Source organism: Mixophyes fleayi, chromosome 7 (assembly GCF_038048845.1).
Source record: "Mixophyes fleayi isolate aMixFle1 chromosome 7, aMixFle1.hap1, whole genome shotgun sequence".
NCBI lineage: Eukaryota > Metazoa > Chordata > Amphibia > Anura > Limnodynastidae > Mixophyes > Mixophyes fleayi.
In genome coordinates this window covers 106,939,742-106,957,143 of record NC_134408.1, presented here as the reverse complement: position 1 = coordinate 106,957,143, position 17,402 = coordinate 106,939,742, and the positions used below count along the sequence as shown (strand labels likewise).

Below are 17,402 nucleotides of genomic sequence, written 5' to 3'. Positions count from 1 at the left end.
GGTAGGCATCCCTGGCATAGAAAGGCACCCCTGGGTGGCCTGCCAGAGTGAAGTGGGTAGAATTGGGCCAGAAAACCCAGTATCTTCACATTAATCATGTTTGTAACTGCGGTCAGAAGATGACAGCTATTTTGGTCTTTACATGTGGTCCACCTCAGACCACACTAACAGTCAAACTGGATGCTAATCATATTGCTTAGCATTTGTGAAAAACTTCAGTATACAATATAAGATACAATTGGCTTGTTTTGGTTGTTATTTTTGTTTCTAAAAAGCCTGAAATTAAAATTGTATTTGTCGATTATATAATACAAATTGTCCTGGACGAAAAAAAAAAAAAAAAGAGTTGCCCTCAAAATGTTAACCAGAAGTGCACACCAGCAATCTTTGATATGATAACCATAGATTTGTAAGTTAAAACATTCCTTTGTTTATGCATCAAATTTAAAATACAGTGCATGGTATTAATATTTTAGAAAGTGGTTCACTCAAAACGTCCACATTTTATGAACTCATTGTGGCTTGGACAGTGATGTGGAATTTGGAGACATGTGTAATTACATTGTGCACACATGGGTGCATTCTGCAACAATGGAAATCCCCATTAATAAGTTAAAGTATGTAAAATATTAGTGCCAAAGCATCATTGTTGAGACATTAACAGTGGAAATAGGAACAACACAAAGTTATGCTAACTCCTCAACATTTCCATTAACTTATATGGCTGCATGAGGCACTGCAAAACAAAGCCCCAAGATAGAACATATCTACAGAAATCTAAATGATTAGAAATATAAGCTAACCATTATAGCATATAGATTTCTAGGAGTCCTGTTGACTGCTGATTTTTAGTACAGAACATATGGCCAGCACCAGAGTAAGGTTGGGTACACACTACAGGGTTTTCACCAGATTATCATGCCAATCACGCGATAAACAATGGTTAGGTCCGATATCGCAATAGTGTGTACGCTCCCACTATCATGTTTTATTGTTCCAAAGCACATTGTATCACTTGATTCTATAAACGATGTCAGCAAATTCTAACATGTATACACTCATGACCAGCAGTGTAGGCAGATCTCAGAGTTTACAGAACCACAACCTTTTCAGTCGACGGTTATGACAGATGAAGAGCACAGATCTGAAGGTAAATCTTGTAAAACGTGTATAGTGTGTACACATAAATCAGCATGCTGATCAGGACTTTCAGTAGTTGGCAAAATCATTAACAATATTTTCTGTAGTCTGTAGCCAGCCTAATTACGAACGTTACATGAAATGTACTGTGTTAGAGAGTCCTAAAATGTGCAGCCAGAAAAGGTGGAGCTCCCACATCAAGCCTCCAGATGAACTCAAGGTTTTAAAAATTCTGACGTAGAATAAAAAAGTCAAATCATGTAACACACACATTAGTAAAATCAAGTTAGGTGTTTAGCTTGGGTGTACAAAGCTCTAGGTCTTCTCCCAGTGGCAGTGATCAATCCAGACATAGTGGACACTGTAAAGTTCCATGAAGAGATAACCACTGTGATTTTACTCCAACTTAATGCGTGAATCAAGGTTATTAGAAGTAACTGTGTGCTATTCTGCACCGATGGAACAGTTGCGCAAACCAACAAAAAAAAATAAACACGCCTCAGTACACCCTGGATTTCCCTTTGGTTTGCAAATATGTACATACAATTGAACTGTATGGTTCTACTCAACTAGTTTATAATAGATGTTTATATTGTATAAGTCCACAGTTTTTCAGGATGTAAAAATGTTCTTTAATTCAAAGTAGCTTACCATTGTTGCAAACCAGAGGTTTGGGATCCATCACTGCACCATAGAACAAACTTATTTCTAAGAAACTTGATTTACACCTTAAATAAGCAAGTAAAATTGTATAATATTACACACAGAACACTACCGTTTCCTTTTTGTATCCAGTATATCTGGATTGCTCATTGACACGAGAAAGAACTTCCTACAGATTTATATGCATAAGCTAAAACTTATACTTTTGGTGAGTGCATTTAACTGGATAACAGACTGATTTCCCCAATACTCATTTTTAGCGATCATTTTCGGTGGGAAAAAAGCTTCACCAGTGCACACATACTGGAGTTATGCATTTCCCCAATTATTTCAAACAGATGCATAAATAGACTACATACATGAAGTTCATGCAGTCAGCCAGGAATATGGAATCAGTCTACTTGTGTGCTTAAACCTCTCCTGTTAGGTGTATGTCTCACATTTACATCTCAGGCAGCCTGAGATGTTTATGGGCATTCAAAAGCGAAACAAATTAAGGATCTGACTAATTGGTTGCTGGATCTTTTTGCAGCCAAAACGAAAATGTTATTATTCTTTACTAATGTACCTACTACTCTGGAGAGCTGCCTTTGACATAGTTGATCACAAAGCTGTCCAAACCGAGCACTTTTGGTAAAAGGTTAACCGTTTCCCCTCTCCTACCTAATCACTACTTTAACATTTACAGCGGCACCCAATGTATCAGTGCCGAGTTCCCATCTATTATCCATATAATTCCCCCTTTGGAAACTTCATTAGCAGATTTGGCAGTCAATGTCATCTTTAGGATGGCAATACCCAAATTGAAGAATAGTTGCCATCTCACCACACTATCACTGACTGTCTTTCTGCTGTCTCATTCATGATGTGATGAATCTAAAAGTCAACCTTTCTAAAACTTTAATAGTGACCTTCCCTCCCTCCAATACCATCCCCACCTGACATCTCTATATTCATTAATAATACTCACTACTACACCACAGGCTTGATGTCAAGGTCACTTTGCCTTGTTCTTCTCTTCTCAATCTAAGCTGGCTCAAAATTCGTTTACTTTGTCCTTGCCTTATTAAAGACACAAATTCAAGCCCTCATTATCTTCTGCCTAAATTATTGCAATCCTCTACTAACCGTCAAATCCAATACTAAACTGGCACTGCTGCTTCACCTTACCCTCAATATAACAGCAAGACTTAGGACACATTAACAACTCCACAACTTGAACACGCTTTTCATGTTTTAATACATACATGAAAAGTGCATTAAAAATAGTACAAAAAATAATTAATGGTGTTGTTCACACGCTTGCTTTATAAATGCTAACAATGTGTGCAAAAGTTTAGAGTGTAGCATGCTCCATTTCTCTTGCGTTAAAGCGCGCTATACCAAGACATTTAATTGCACCTGGAAAAAAAAGTAAATGCAAGAAAATGTGCAGTGAACTCTATTTTACTAATAAGTAGATATGCAAATTAAGTTGGAATTAGTACAACCTTGACATGATCACATAAAAGCACTAAACCTCTATCACTAATTCACCAAATAAATAGTTCTTATTTGCTAAAATTTGAACATGAAGGATGAAAACGATTTATTTAAATGAATAAAATAAAGTTTACTCTAACACAAAGACTCCCACCAACTAACCGAATGGCATAGTCCGGATTTCTGCTATTGTGGAGATACTCACTCCTCTGACACTATTGTTACAGAGTTTTCCTGGTGCAGTTGGCAGGAGAATTTTGAACTTCAAGTGGGTCAAGAGTAATGGGTCAGATGTTCAATCAGTGCCAGGAAGCCTTAAAGTTCAAAAATCCTCACTTTCTAGATTCTGCCAGAGACATAATGCAAGCACTCTGGAAAAAACGTCCTTTAATGTGGATCTAAACAAGAGCTGAGAGTCATGCTCCGATTCAATCATGCACTGGTCGCTTTTTACCGTATTCAGCAAACTCTCTTGCTCCTAAATTTACTTAATGTGAGCAAAAAGATTAGAAAGGAAAGAATGTTTAGTGGATGCTCTCCCTTTGATTAATGGAGATAAGTACTGTGGACCAGAGCATGATGAGGATTCTAAAAGACACAATGCGAAGTGAGCACATATACAGTGAAAGAGGTAAAGAAACTTATGTGAGTTTGCAGAGCAAGAGATGGGATAGAAAAAAAAAAAAAAAAGAAGAGAAATAAAGGATACGACTGATGTAACATGGTCAATTCGTGCATAGGATGAGTTGCTACAAACTGCTGACAGAGGTGCAGGTACACATCACTAGCATATCATACAAGGCATATTCAACATGTCTTGTACACTTTTGCTTGATAAACAAAGTAATTCTTCATTTTAAACAAAATACATCTAGTTTATTTGTAAACAAGGAGGATTAACCTTTATTAAGCTATACATTATATTTGCCATAAGAGTCATGTACATACATTTGTACAAATAGTATTGTTTTAATGCAGTTTAACTTCCATCTGCTAACTGCATTCTGTTTTATTTTATGGTCATAAGTCTTATTTTGTTGCTGTCTTCACAATGAGTAATTTGAGAATACTTAAATTAAACAAAAAACAAACTAGAATAGATGTAGACATCATACAATAGAAAACTTATACTAAACACGCGCACGCCAAGACAGGGCTGCTGTGTCGGAGGCAATTTGGGTGGATTCAGAGTCGAAAAGATGTACCAATCGCAGGTAGAAAATAAAAATGCAAAATGGCAGGAGGAGAAAAGCCATGAAAGAAAGAAGAAAAAAAAAAGTACAGCAGGGCAAGGTTGTTCTCAAGAGGAGAAAACACTGTAGCTGCACCTGCACGGTGAAGTCATGTTGGTGTCCATTATCCAGGTAGATATCTGAGACTGTAAGTAACACAATATGATACTAATATTGTTGGTACTAGTATAGGGGATAGGTGAAGAGTACTAAAATTGTTGATAGCTTGGTGCAGCAGGTGTGATGACCAGGACAATAATCTTATATATTATATAATTATGGTAAATATTTCATTTTATACATGGTAATTATATTTTATACTTCTATTTTAATCATTTTTTCCAGCAACCATGTCATTTTGATTGACAAATTTGGTAAAATCTAAATTCTCAATGTCAAAGAAACATCCCTTTAAGTCAGCAGTATTCGAACATTTCACTCTAACTTAATATGGAAAATATCAATGACGATGTACGACACCCAACACAGACAAAGACAAATGCTGTGATGTCAAGATCAGCTCATTTTCAGACACATTTTCTTGTGCACATGGCCAACCCTCAAGTGACGCTAAGCGAAGGTCACAGGTGACAGAATTGGAAGAGTTCCTTCTTCACCCATTTACAGTAACTAAAAATTAGAGTAGAGGACCTAACTACAGGCATTTTCTTGAAGAAGCAGAGGAACTTGATGTTTCGACTTTCGCAAAAAGGAGGATGAATTGCAGGTGGCATTGTTGCTTCAATGAAACATAGACACACTAATACTAGAAAACAAGATTCTTTTGGCAGCTATTTATGTACACCCAATGCACTGGATTTTGATGGATGATCATCACAACCCATTGAGGACAAATTGAATACATTTCAACAAAATGCCTCACTTTCAGTAAAAGGAACAAAGATTTAAGAGTCATCAAAGCCAACAATAAAGTAATCCATTCCCTTATATGCAGAAATTGTCAGAAATGTTGCCCCTGGTGGTTACTGCTTTGCCACTGACCCAAGTGAGTGTTGAGAGGTTGTTCTCTACTCTTAGAATAATTAGATCAGATTTGAGAGCATCCATGAAAGAGCATCTGACTGAGGATATTCTGTTTCTGAGGATAAATTTTTCATAGATCTATGAAAAATACTAAGTACACTAAGTAACAGTATTGCATATTTTCGTACAATTTTTCTACTCAGGTAAATAATTGGTGGCAAATAGTCCTATTTATATAATGCCGATTAAAGAGATATCCTTATTTTGCTGTAATTATTCCACCTTCTATTAGATTTACCATACACAGCAGAGGAGTTGTTAAATATATTTATAGGAAAGCACTTGGTAATATAATTGTAATATGTTTGTAAGCAGAGGACAGTTTATTATGATCCTGCTCTTAGTCTTACTTTTTTATATTTAGTTTTAATGTATAGCCTATGTTTCTGTTTAAACACAATGTATTAAATCCATAGTTTGTTATCTTTACTTACATAAACATTTAGCACTGTTTTGTTTATAAATGTAAAAAAATATATATTTTATGTTAATTTAATCCAAGTAGTCTGATGATAACAGTGAGATGAAAATGCCTTGTGTTACCATTCCACTACAGTAAATTGGTTATTGTAAATGTAAATTTGCCTTTTTTGAAGGAGTCGAAATCTGCCAATGGTAACAGAGAGGAGTCGGAGGTTCAGGGTACTGACTCCACAGCCCTGCTCCAAGATGTGACTTCAAGTATGTGCAGCTATACAAGTCCACAGCTATGCCTCTGGTCTGTCTAGACATAGTGCACAGTGATTCCAACAACATGTTACAAACACTACTCACAAATAATATATATATATATATATATATATATATATATATATATATATATATATATATATATATATATATAATTTTTCAATTTGATTTTACAGATAAAGCTGTATGCAACACATTTAAAAGGTAACAGATGGCAATGCTAAAATAAACTGTGTCACATCATGACCAAGCAAAGGACAAAGCAAGCAAGCTGTCATTCTGAGCACCAGTCAGGTCCTTTGTTACTCAATGACCTAATAAAACACTCATTCAAGACTCTGGAAAATCCTGGACTTAAAACAAGCATGTGAAACATTTTTGGCTATGACTTGCATGACACTACCTTGAGGTTTGGATCACACTCAAAGCAGATTAGTGTGTGATGTTAAAGTGAAGCAAATAAAGTTCCAAAATTGGACATGAGACATGGCCTGACAGGGTACAAATTGCCAATGCCCAAAGCTACACGGGATGAACACCAGAAAATGTAACCTAAAGAATGTATTTCATTACATGTCTAACAAATATCCTCAGACAAACATGAATATTTTAGCACATTTTCTTTTGTTTGCTCTGCTAGTCATTTGTATTGCAAGAACCTAAATTAATTATATATAACATGAGCTAGACTTGTAATGACTTCCCTGCATTTCACAGAAAATCCAGTAATTGAACTTCTAATTTCTCATTCTAGGCTGCCCAGAGAGTTGTAATACTCAGAGTGGGCATTAACCTGTCATTTGAAGCCTAATGTGATACTTCATTTCAAAAAGCAAATCAGTCAACATTATTTACACCATGTTATTTAAAGTAATCCTATAATGTATCCCACTATTGTCCTAACCATATAAATTCTTGCTGAGGTGTGTCCTGCTGCACCCCCTCCTTCCTCAACTAACCAAGTTGAATTTAAAGAACAAAACACCACTAATAAAACTTCACTTGATTTTTTTTTAAGACTTTAGTTTTAAACAATGTTTGGTGGTATTCTATGAAATTAGTTAGGGTGGTTTATGGACAGTACTCTGTCCCACTTTTCTTATTTAATGTGGTACCCTACAGTCGGATATCAATGTTACACCAGGAGGGAAATTCTCTGACTACTGCAGGGTACAGGAGTCTACTTTCTGTATAGGGCACCATGAAAGAGTTAGTTGTCAAAGACAGAAAAGTATAGAGAAACATAACCATCACTATCTGCCAATAAAATGACCACAGACAGACAGCAATAGGGTTAGCAATATAACCCTAATACAACTGGAGGATCCTGCGCTAAAAAGGAAAGAAAAACAAGTGTGAAATATGATTACTATTTTAACCATGTGGGACATGGAATCAAGACATTATATGTGCACCTTCACACAAACCTTGTATGTCATCTGCTATTCAAATCCATTTTATTAGTGTATATATATATATATATATATATATATATATATATATATATATATATTTATTTTTTATTTCAATGTGATTTTATAACAAGAAGGTTAATAAACAGAATTAACACATTAAACATTCGTCTTAATCTGTTACTATATCATAATACCAAAAATTAACTGGTAAGATTTCCAATCATTCAGATACTCATAAAAATACTTAGTTATTCTATCCTGTTATGTGATACAAAAAGCAATCTGTCAGTGTTGTATTATTAAAATTTGCTCTTAATCAAGCCTCTTAATAGCATTTATTTTGATTTACATTCGCTGCTTGTCTTTAAGAGATATATGCTTCACCATAAAAGATTCATACTCCTCATGGTACAAGAGTTAATTTGCAATGCAGGCATCTGCAAATGCCAAAACATTTTAATTGCAAGAAAACCCCAAAACAATGTCTTGTTGCAACACGTGGAAAAAATATAATGATCCACTGCCTTGGAAACGCAGGAACATTTTCTGAAGGGAACAATATTTTAGCTAGAACTAGCCAAATTTCCCTTGCACAAAGCATTTATAATCAGTAAAGTCGATAACCCCCTTGACATAAACTTGTCATTATTAACAAAACAACATACTTTAAGACTAGCAAATTCCCACATTTTGTAAAAAGTCTGTAAAATGCAATATTTTTTTTTTTTAAAAGAAGAACTAAATGCAAACCCATCCAGCTGCTGCAAAGTTCTATATATCATCCATCATGTCTATGGATGATATATATATTATACTATGGATAAACATTTTTCTCAAGGGTGCGCTATTTTTTTATGAATACTCACATACATTCCCTGTTATTTATGTAAATGTGCACTGACAGGCTCTAATATTCACCACACTGAGCTGCTGCAAAAGCTTGTAACAGGCAGTAAAAGGCCAGTTAAGTTGATCAGAGAAAGATTAAATTTATAGGACCCTTGACTTCCCCAGAACCTATAGTCAACCTATCACACGGGGCACAAAACCACTAAACCAAATCATCACTGCCAAAAGCTACAATACCAAGGTAAGCTAAACTACGTAGCTAGTGAAACTGGTTTTGCAATGTACCTTAATTTTTTAAGCGAAAGTACTTACAAAGTGTATTGTTAGACATCTGTACAAGTTAAATAAATGAACAAATAAATCTTTAGGCTCAAAGAGTTTAATCCTGAATGCACTAGGCTGAATCACTGAAGTATCTTCATAACAGACTGTGTTCTACTATTCACAGCATTGATTATCCAATGTTAACCCAATTCACTGAATCAGTGTCAACTCGTCAAACATATAAATTTAATAAAACATAAATGTGATTTGTGGCAAAAACATACTAAAAGCTTTAACCTCTATTGTATTTGCTTCATTTTGCCTAGTATAAAGGAACTTATGTTCGATAACGTTTTAGGATACCCCTGTACTTAATTCATGTGCATATTTAGTTTGTAAATGCTTATGTTTTGACATATTCCTTGACTGGTTACACACTACATTAAATTTCTTCTGATGTGATATCGTTAATAATTTTAAAGACCTTTATCTGGCCATACCACGATGATAGCAAACCACATTCCGCAAATATATTAACATAACCCTCAGTAAAAGCTTGCAATCTAAAGACATTGTAATCTGACACATGATTAAGATCGACAGGAAAATTCTAGAAAGAAGTACAAGGCAGGGACAAAAACAGTTGTATTTTACTTAAAGCTTTCCTAGAATTAGAACTATAGATAGTTTGTAAACGATTACATAAAAATACATCTATTTCACCTTCTGATATTTAAATCAGATGAACACAAACAAAGATAAAGTTTAAATCTAGCTTGCCTATAATGTTTGTGTGGAAAAACATTATAGTTACACTTCTCTCAGAAAAAGTAGGTTTCCAGAGTATTGAACGTCATCCAAACAAGTTTTATACATACTATTGTGGTTTGTTAAATATAAAGTATGTATATATGAAATATTATGCTAACATTTGCAAGAATCTATGAAAAGTGTGAGCACAAGTAACTGCAATAAAGTGCCGCAAAGCACAGCAACCAGAGTGTCAGCTCTTAGTACTGTTTAGACCAGTACTCAACTATTGTTTAGCTGGGATTCCAAGCCTCAGCGGGCCACTATTTTGTGACGAGATGTGGTTTAGAATAGTATTGCATTTATGACAAACAGGGGACCCCCAAATATAGATTCTGGTACCTCACTTTAGGTCCCAACCCCAGGCAGTGGAAGTAAACAGCTGCCTTGTAACAATGTTACAGACCTTTTCTCCTTACCAGTTTATAATAAAAATACAATTTTTTATTTAAAAAAAAAAAAAAAGAAACCAAACAATTTAAACATGAGCAGCCAGGATGTGTTTAGTTCTTGAAAAAGTTTTAATTGGAGGACAAATCTCCTTGACTAAGGACTACATTGTATAGAAAACATGTGAGAGCTTAAAAGAGGTAAAAATAAAAATATAAAGTTGCTCATGTGGAAATATCAGCAATGAATTCTGAATGTCTGCAAGTTCATATGCTTACAATTTCAGAGCACCCAAAAGTCTTTATATGTTGGGAGCTAGCTTGGGCTTTGATGAAGCCACATAATCAGTACAAATATTGGTACTTTAAAAAAACATACCACAAAAATGTTGTTATGGGTACTTGTTACCCAGCCCTAAATTTCCATACCACTAGCCATCTACAGTAGATGAAAGTCTGGCAACAACCGGTTATGAAAGTATGAGAAGGCATGGCTTATACAAGTTAAAGCAGCAATGGCATGTACAAAAAAAATATATATCATTAATATAAATCACTGTGGCATGCTATAAGAATAATCTTGCTATTTCCCTTTTTAATTGGTTTGGTTCTTCAGGCTGCTTAAAATGATTTAGCATTCTGCAGAGTGTTATGGGTTATCATGGCAATCAGTCACATGATGTAGTGAGCAGAGAGGCTTTGGAATATCCCTCTGAGCTCTGTCTCATCGGTGTACTGTAAAATCATCCCATTCCTCCGCCTTGACATGATCGGCTGAGAGCCTCTGTAACTGACAGGCATATTTTCCACCTTCTGATAGACTTTGTAATAACATGTAGAATGACAACTAAGACAAATGACTATAAGATGCAGGTTTAAAAAAAGATACTTAACTTGCTATTGAAAGAAAAAAGCCTATGTGGGATTGCAGTTTTAAAGCAATCTACCTGCCTGTCTTCCATAAAGCCTGAAGACCTCACTCAGAATATTCACCCATCAACATATAAATACAACATAGAAACTTAAAAGATGATTATTTTGCTCTCCTTAACAGTCGCTGGTTTTTGTTTGTTTTTTTACACCCAAATAATTAAAGCAAGACAATGGAGAGCAAGGAATCATTCCAGGTGCACCCATCCGCAAATTTACCAAATTCTGCTTGATCAGTGGGTTTGGTTTGAAAAAAATTCTTGGTAGCTCTAAAATGTAACTAAGGGAGATTAACAAACAGTGTCAAGTAGGCTGCCCAAATATATATGAACAGATCTTCTGCCGAGTGGGGGTGATCTGGATTTATAATTAAAGTTGAGGTCAAGTTCTTACAAGGTTAGATGGGACGCTACAGTTTACAATAAACAGTACAAATAAACTTAACACCGTTTTTACTTCCTTTAGCTGACAAAGGCACTTACCAAGCATTGATAAAGGATGCATGGCACATCCTTAGATAAGATATTTGTTTCTCTAGAATACGATATAGAAAAAAAAAAGGTGTAGCACAGTTCAGACTTTAAGGAAACCCTCATTTCTTCTCAGCTGGCCATTGCAAAACTGGTGTGCTCTACGTGTGATCTATGGATGTACATGTTAGCATGGTGCTAAAGGATGCTGTGATCAGCTTTCTAATGATAGGATCTGTGTGTGGGGGTTGGGACAAGAATGCTGCAGCAGGTTTTCTGTATGCAGAGCAATCTAGATGTTAATCCAATGCAGGCGATTCCAGATAGTGTTATAAACTTTATCATCCCTTCTAAGCTACAGAAACCAAACAAATACAGCATAAAGTGCAAGCAAGTAAATATGCCATAATTCCAAACATTATACTTAATCTCAAAACACACCATATTTTGAAAGGTAACCTTACATTCCATCAAGCCTCCAATCCTGCAGAAATTTTATAGGCCACTTACAATCCTTACATAGAATGTGTGTATTACTGCTATTAATATTTAATACATTGCTGCCTTGAAATGTACATTTATAAAACAAAATTGGGTAAATGTACAAGGATATAATAAAGACTATTATATGGACAGAGGTTTAAATTTAATGCTTATCCCATTCTTTTCCATTAAATTCCATGTCACATGGAAGAATTCACTTATCACTTCAAAGGGGACACTAGGTCATTCAATGTATCCCAACCCCAGTTTAGAATAAAGAAGCAGATGGTCAAGCACGCCTATATATTAAGCTCACCAAATTACAAAGTTACATTATTTAAAAGACATTGCAAAGCAACCAATTGAAAAGTGTAGATATAGTTTGTAATAAATGACTTAAAGCACACAGATCCCCAACAACATCTAAGTAACTGCCACTCTTTAGAGTTAGTAAATTAGTGTTAACGGTTAGAATGGATACCTTTAGCATTAAATTAAAACCACATTCAAGAACGCAACATTATTACTAAAAAAATCTTCAAAAACATTTCAGGTTTTAGGCATGAAGGGCGGTGAGATGTTGCAGGTCAACAAAATCTTTATAAATAGGAAAATGTGGTACAGCAGATAGTCATTTTATTAAACAGATTAAATAAAAAGGGGAAAAGTTTTACTTTAGAGCAGGCAGTATATGTTCTAGTAGCCAATCACTGTCATCAAATGTCATAGCCTGTTTGTCAGCAGATAGAATAAGTGAATTTCTCCAACCCTAAAGACGCAATGAATGAGAAACGGCTGCAAACTCCTTGCCCTCTCTCTTTCATCCACTCATTCATCTTGGGAATGGTTAATAACCACAACTTCCCAATACTGTACAACACCCAGTCTGCAAATCCCACCTGACAGCAACATTTGTTTAGCCTCTGCACATATATTTCCATTTTTACTATCCATAAAAATGGTATCAGTTGAGGCAGGGTAGTCCTAGCATGCTATGTGCATGATCAGGGAGATGACAAGTAGTATCGTTCCTATGTGCACGTAAATCTGCAAAATCTAGTTTACTCTGCTCCTCACCGTTAGGGACTCTGCGGGGGATGAGAGACAGGCCGGTGGGATGGAGGGGACTGCACGGCTCTCCGGTGGTATCACGGCTGCAGGCAATGGACCAGTGCTGGGAATGCCGGTATCTTGCTGTCAGTCAGCCCTGCTGCTCTCTCGCTGGCTCCGGGAGTCAGTCAGGTGCACAGTCTCTGTCAGCCCGAGCTCCGTGTGCTGTCCGCCGCCCGGTTATGCGCACTCTCACAGCAATTACACGCAGCAGGTCTCCGCTATCCTCCTCCCGCCAACAGTGCGCGCCGAGCTTCAGCCAATCCTTTGTGAGATACCCGTCACTATCCCGGCTCTCCGCGCGTGCACGCCGCTTCTGACAATGGTCTATTTAAAGTGGGCGTTCACTGGTTTTTAGGCCCCGCCCACATTGAAAGTGCGTCACAGCGTAGGGCTCCTCCTGAAGCCCAGGAGGTGACATCTTGGTAATGGGACGGAAATGTGTCATGCAGGAAGACCAGCAGCTGTGCAGCCCTCCGGCATGATAGATCATACAATGTAGACGTCTGGGTGTGCTAATGTGTCTTCTTTCTTTGGAAGAAGTCATTCATTGTTTTTATATTGCTCGAGTACTACACTGGGACAAAGCAAGATGGATTTACTAGTGTGACAAACTGTTATAGGTTAAGAGCATTGCACCAAACAGATAAGATGGGGTAAATTAGTTTAAACTATTTGAGGCAAGGATCCATCCTTTTCCTTACTTTTCTGGTAAGGATTATTGATAAGTGGTCAGCACAATTGTAAGTATTCATTTCAAATAAACATTTTCATGTAGCCAAACAATGGGCTTAGGAGAGATGTTAAGTTCTGGCTCAGAGGGGGAAGCATAACTAACTAGCACATCATTTTGTACAAGCAGCTACATGTTTCCTTTCCCTCTTCCAGCATGTGGGAGAGACTTCAGTGCACTAGGGATCAGTGATTCTGACCAAGGATGCTGTACCATATAATAGTCATTGTATGCTATCGCTATAAGTATCATCATCAACATTTCTTTATATAGCGCCAGCAAATTCCGTAGCGCTTTACAATTGGATAAACTTCAAAATAATAAAATATATGATTAAACATACTGTATTGTTAGGTGACTGTTCACACATTAGATTTGCACCCATGTGTAGTCCTACTATAAGATCATAATCTTTGTGTAAATTCCTATAGCCTATAAATGAGTAAGACCATCATCGTACATATGTTTGGTATCCCCTAATCATTTGCGTATGTTCATTACTTGGTTCATTTCTGGAGTTGAACTTGCTCAATGGAAATAACTATGGCTAGAGTGTTATTATTATTAGCTTTTATTTATATGGCGTCAAAAGATGTCCACAGTGCTGTACAGATTACAAACAATAAGACTAAGGTATATAATATATGCAAGGTATAACAGCACAGAACAATAAACAAGTAAAACTATAACTTCTAAAGCTCAGAGCACAGCTAATAGTATCCAGCGACAGTTAGGCTGGAAGGGGGGTGCAGGGTAAATTCTGCGCAAGCTGAGAACCTGTGCATACAGTTAAGTGAATTTCATATTGGTACAGTCAGAATACAAAGATAGAAAGTGCTTCGTGGGCTATATGATCAAGTCACACAGCAATGTTGGTCAGAGGATTGAGTATAGAAAGAACACATGCAAATCTTATGTGTACTGTGTAGAGGGTGGTAATTGGGTAACCTAGGGATGTTAAGAGGGTGGTTCAGGAATTTGAATAGCTACTGTGAAGAGATGGGTTTTCAGAGAACGCTTGAAGGTTTGAACACTATTGGAAAGTCATCTTGTGAACGTAAGGGAATTCCACAAAGTGAATGCAGCCCGAAAAAACTCCTGTAACCGGGAATGGGAAGAGGTAATGAGTATAGTTGAGAGACGCAGGTCTTTTGAAGAATCGAGTTGGAAGATATTTTGAGACAAGTTAAGAGATGTAAGTAGGTGCAGTTTTGTTGACAGTCTTATATGTTAGTAGAAGTATTTTATATTAGATTTGGTTCAAAAAAAACAACCAATGTAGAGCGGATCAGCAGTGGAAGAGCGATTTGCAAACTCAGTCTAACTGCTGCATGCAAAAAAGATTGTGGGGTTGAGAGTATGATTTGGGAAGACCAGTAAGGATGGTATTGTAATAGTCAATACAGGAGATGATGAGTGCATGAATTAAAGTTTTTGTAGTGTCTTGAGTGAGATATGTACATATTCTGCATTTTTTTAGATGTTTGTAACAGATATGCTTTAAATGTGGGGAACAAAGGGTATTTCTGAGTCAAGCATCACACCTAGGCAGCGAGTTTGATAGGGTAAGATTTATTGTCATGTTGTCAACAGAAATAGAAATTTAGCGTGTATATGGGAATTGTGTGGTCAACAGTGTCAAATGCGGCAGAGAGATCCAGGAGAATTAGAAGTGAGTAATGGACTTCAGATTTAGCAGTGATCAAATCATTAACAACCTTAGTCACTGCAGTCTCTCTGATTTGTTGGGACTGAAAACCTAATTGAAGAGGGTCCAATAGGTTGTGTGAGGAAAATGTGAGGCAAGTGTAGGCAATTCTCTCAAGAAGCTTGGACAGGCATGGGAGCTAAGAGATTACAGATTTTAGTTAAGGTTGGGATGAGCACAAAAGACAAGGATCAGCTGATTTGTAACAGTATAGGATCAAGAGGACAGGTGGTAGTGTAGGAATATAAAAAGAGAGTAGATACTTTAGCTTCCTTTGTGGGATCAAATGAAGAGAGGGTGTAGGAAAAGAAGCTGGTTCTTTGTCGAAGAAGAGGATATCATTTCACATCTTGTCCTTGACGTAGAAAGAAAGATCTTGGGCATTGATAGTAGTTGAAGGGTTTGGGGAGGGAGGGTTGGGAACAGATTTAAATGTACTTAAAAGGCATTTGGGCTTAGAAACCTGAGCAGAGATGAGAAGCTGGAAGTATGTTTGTTTGGCAAAGTCCAGAGCATTTCTATAGAAGCGATAGATAAAAGTATATGTGATGAAATTTACACCAATGACGTTCTGCTTTGCAAGAAAGTTTTTGATAATATAGTGTTTCTCAACAAGGAGTGTGAATAGTAGCTGGAGCCACTTGATCAAGGGCGGTTTCTAAGGATTGGGTAAGATGTGTTACTGTGAGATCAGAAGAGGAGAATATAGAAATTGTGGAGAGATGGTGTTGCAGACAGGTGGAAAGCTGTTGAAAATTAAGAGTTAAGATTTCTGCAGGTATGAGGAGACTTGGTAGAGTTTGACAGCAGGTTTAAGTAATGGCGAAGAGTTTGTAGCTGATAAGGTGATGATCCAAAGAGGGGGAAAAGATTGTTAAGGAAATCAGAAACTGAGCATAATCTAGAGAAAACAAGATCAAGGCAATGGCCATCCCGATGAGTAGAGGAGAAAATCCACTGGGACAGTCTAGGGGAGGAAGTTAAGGAGAGTAGTTTGGAGGCAAAAGTAGACTGTGGTTTATAAATAGAGATGTTGAAATCACCCATAATGATAGTAGGGATGTCAGAGGATAATAAATGAGAGAACAAATGCAGAGGAATGTTCAAGAAATTGTTGGTGTGGTCCAGGGGGTCAATAGATCACAGAACACACATAAAGAATAGGTTAAAATCCTAATACCACATACTTCAAAAGATGTGAACGTGAGTGTTGGGACATTTGGCAGAACTGTGAATATGCAATGTGGGGAAAGAAGTAGTCCAACCCCACCTCATTGTCTTCTTCTAGGTCTGGAGGTGAGGGTGCAATGTAGGCCACCATGTGAATTGGCTGCGAGTGAGGCAGTGTCTGTTTGTTAAGCCTTTGTTCTATTATTGCCAAAAGGTTGAGGTTATATGAGGAAGAGGAGTTAAGTTTGTTAAGCGTGCATTCCATAGGACACATTTAAAGGACTTTGCAAGAGATTGAGGATAGGTGATGTGATTGAGGTTAACTGGTTTTCTGTAGTGTTCTGAATAAGATATACATGTATGAGAGATGTGGGGGGACCTGGATTTAGTGATATATCACCAGCTAATAGAAGCAGAAAGATAGAAAAGATTATTGTAAGATGTGTGACCTTTTGTGTCCTGGCGATAGGGTGAGGATGTTACAGTTTGTGAATACAAATGTGGACAAAGATGTGTGTTGAAGGGAGGGTGAATGATGATATAGTTCTAAAGATAATGCCATGAAAGAATAGTAAGAAAAGCAATGTGTTAAACATTTGGTTTTATGAATAAAGGACAAGAAACTGAAGTAAATAAACCTTAGAACTGTATAGAGGCAGTTCATATAAATGTTTTTTTAAGATTGCTAGAATAATTCTTTAATAGGTCAATATGGGTCGTTTTTGGAAACACAAGTCCCTTTCTAACTGGTTTTATTCATTAGATATATTCTTGAGCAGAGAGTATCAAATGTTACCTGCAGCTGAAGGATCTTCTCCTC

At 36.7% G+C, this 17,402-nt stretch overlaps 1 protein-coding gene across 1 annotated transcript in view; it reads right to left on the bottom strand.

Moving 5' to 3' along the window:
• ADARB1 (adenosine deaminase RNA specific B1) overlaps positions 1–13,283 on the bottom strand; it is an 87,792-nt gene extending 74,509 nt beyond the window's left edge. Inside the window, exon 1 of the mRNA XM_075180258.1 lies at positions 12,939–13,283. The gene's annotated coding sequence lies outside the window, so the exon portion shown is untranslated. The remainder of the gene's footprint in view (positions 1–12,938) is intronic.
• Positions 13,284–17,402: the final 4,119 nt, after the last annotated feature.